This window comes from Trichoplusia ni, chromosome 27 (assembly GCF_003590095.1).
Source record: "Trichoplusia ni isolate ovarian cell line Hi5 chromosome 27, tn1, whole genome shotgun sequence".
Classification (NCBI taxonomy): domain Eukaryota; kingdom Metazoa; phylum Arthropoda; class Insecta; order Lepidoptera; family Noctuidae; genus Trichoplusia; species Trichoplusia ni.
In genome coordinates, this window is record NC_039504.1 from 4,137,132 (window position 1) to 4,140,742 (window position 3,611).

Below are 3,611 nucleotides of genomic sequence, written 5' to 3' on the forward strand. Positions count from 1 at the left end.
ACTGACATAAACCTCAAAAAATAACATTACTATGAATATCTCGTTAACGTCCACTTCCAAAATCATCACTTAGCTTCTAAAATATGGGTCGAAGCTAATTTCCCTGAAGGGCGCCGGCCGATTGTCGTCCATAAATCTATTGGGACTCTGAAAGGGCCAATTTATTAGGAAAATATTTCCACTTTAATGGAGTCACGCCCTGGTAGCGACATCAAGACGTTTTTAATCTGTTTGAGTTGCTCGTTTATGTTTTTATTAGAAATACATGCTTGGACAAATTGGTCCTTGTATCCGGAAAACTCAAGACTTATTGAATAGTTCGCCCTACAACTAGTTATCTATATTACTGTGTAGGATTGCTTATTCCCTCAGTTTTGCCAAATCATATTATTGTTCTCTGATTAGTTACAAGGACAAAAAATATTGTAAGAGAAAATCGAACAGTATTTTTTGTGGTGAAGCAATCTTTCTGTACACAAAAACCCGAATGATTGAATGATAAACAAAACATTGTAGACATCAAATTATCGCCGGATCTCCTAGTAAGATGATAAAACAAGAGTTGGAAATACGTATTCAATTTGAGAACCAATTTCGTACTGTGAGCTCTCAAATCAGGGCTGTTGGGCCTGTGGGAGCGAGAAGCTGAAATTCGTAATATAAAGGGCCGTCTCGTTCCCACATCTCCAAGAGCTCGGAGTAAGAACTCAGGGTGTGTGCGCTTGAATAAGTTGCCTTGTTTTCTCCAAGGTCGACGCCCTTTGAGACAGGAAAATGACAACTTTGGAAATTGTATGAAGTGTTTTCATGATATTATTAAATACATAATTGTTTATATTTCGGATGAAACAATTCATCCTGTTGAGTTATATTTTAATTAACAGAATAGCGAGTTGATGAGTGAATTTCGTATTATAAAAGGAAATGAGATAGTCTAGAAATAGGCTGCGGTTATGATAAATTATAAACGCGTTAGAACCGTAATTGAATCCAATAAAATATTTGAGATACAGTATGTTTTAATTTCCTGGAAAGGGAAACATTGTACTTTGATTTGATGGAGATTATTGAAGTGTTAAACAATAATAAAGGATGAAAAATGTTACTAGACCTTCAGGCACATATGTATAGTACAGGTAAATTAAGTTGAAATCTTATGTGACGTCACTTATCGGTACACTTTTAACATGGAGTGACGTTATTAGCCATTTTTTAAACGACTTCTAAAAAAGGAGGTTTTTGTAAAATAATTATTTAATCATTTCTATTTAACTGAATGTAAATAATATATGTTTTGCTTTCTGCTAAGTAATTTTATTTTTAGTTTGCTTTTTGAAATCCTTTTTTTTTGTTAAAAACTGTTTTATTAAGTATACATGAGATACAGGAGACATGTTTGTCATGGTGAGGGCTCACCTATATAGTTAGTTTCACATTCTCGGTGTAGCGTCGTGAAGTGTCGGTGCACGGGATAACTACATTAATTACAATCATTAGGAGCAAGGCAAGAGGTGCGCCTTGGAGGCGTTCTTGCGTTCCCAGTTGCTTCATCTAGCTTAGTATAGGTACATATTTTTGTACTATGGCTCTTTGACTTAGGACTTTTAAGGTGTGTATTATAAGGTATCATGGTTATTTACTTTAACGAAGATCTTGGACGATGAAGGTGGATTTTAAAACTATGACTTTCTACTTTTACTGGTTAATCCTGGTTGAACTCAATGGTAGAAAGTGGACTAGAATTCAATCATTCGAAATGCTAATGCGAATGATGAGAATGTTTAATTGAAAGTACGTATCTATTGAATAATACATTAATATTGCTGGTTGTTTTTGTGATCCATTCATTATTGGTACAGTGCTACTTCCAAAAATATTGATCGTTGATTGCCATACAGCTTAACATTGATATTTATGACGATCCATCTGTACATTATGTTAAGCTATAAGTTACACGCAGTAAGGTCACAATCATAATTACCTACATTATAATAAATTATTACATGAATATTAATAGCTAACTGAAATTCTATCGCAAAGGTTTTGTTACTCGAAAGCAACGTGTGCAGAATGTTAACGTGTTAAAAGTAATTACCAACATATAGGTAGGTATTCGAGAATGTTCGCCCGCACTTTGTCTTAATTGGAATTTGTAGAACGCTGAGCAAGAATGTCTTCTTACTGTTACCGATCAGAATAGTTTTATACATGAACGGATGGATTTTCGTTGTAAATCTAAGCGATAGTTTCGAAAACGTTGAACTTAGTTCCCATTCGTAAGGGAACGCTGGCTTCCAGAGTTTTGTGTTAATTATTTATTTAGCAGCGGTTTATTCTCGCGGATTTATCCGGATAGTTCGCCTTCCCAACCGGACTCCTAAATTATGAGCTTACGCGGCGGTGGGAAGCCTATCAATTCATTTTAACGTTTAAATAACTAGTTTAGCAATATAAACAAGATCCGATTGTTAGCGAGAATAAAAATTGTATAATTCAAAATGTAAAGGTTGAATTTAACATTGGAGTATTTCAACAACTTCGTTTCTAAAAGAATGTACTGAATCACAAACAAGATGATGTGATGATGAATGTAAGACTGCTGCAAAATGCTGCGATGGTTTGACTAAAAGTCTAACAACCGCCAACCGACGATAGTAGTTGAGGTAGGCATAAAACAGGTGAATGCTATTTTTAGTATTAATCAGCCATATAATACCTGGAGGAAACCTTAATAAAAATAAATAAACAATGTAATAAAAACTTAGCTTAGTTGCCTTATAGCGATATCATAATAAAATTAATTAAGCCAGGCTTTACTATGACTAGTCACTTTGAATATTAAAAATTCCTGGAAAATATTAATTTAGTCTCAATTTTATTAACACCAAGCTTCAGTTATGTGGGTGTTGACTTCATTATACGTGGAGCGGTTTTCTGAGGATATAAAGAAAATAAAATTCATTTTGCATAAATCCACGTTATTAGGAAAGATCGTGAATTAATTTTGCAGCTTTTTCTTGGGATTATTTAGTTTTATGACATTAAAAATTATTGTTTGCCAGTGTAGATAATTTCGTAGAGATTACGTGTTTTTTTCGTCCAAAACACAGCATTCGTAGTTTAAAAGTTGATGTTGGGATCGGTGGGCAATGTCGCCACAGTACCTATTATAGTTTGTCGTATCGTAGGAGAATAACAATATTTAAAATATATGCCCTAAAAACATAACATTCCTTTTCCTTTTTGGGTAGTCGTGTACCAAAATACACATCATAAGTAAACTTTATCTTATTTTCATATCATTATGAATGATAATGAATACCGAATTTCCCTCATTTCTCATATTTGCGACCACGAAACCAGCGTTTAAATATCGGCTATTTAACCCATACAAAAATGTAAAGGTATATAGAAATCCGAAATTTGACCGTAAATTACACGATCCCTCACTTAATGAATAAGTGATGAGGGCCATTCATGGACACCAGTGACCTTTCCCGATTACAACTTATTTACGGTGACATAAAGATCAATTGCCAATGTATTTCTGGGTCATGGTGTTTTGTGGATTAAGGGAACTCGTTTTTCAGTGAGAGGGTTATTTTTGAGAC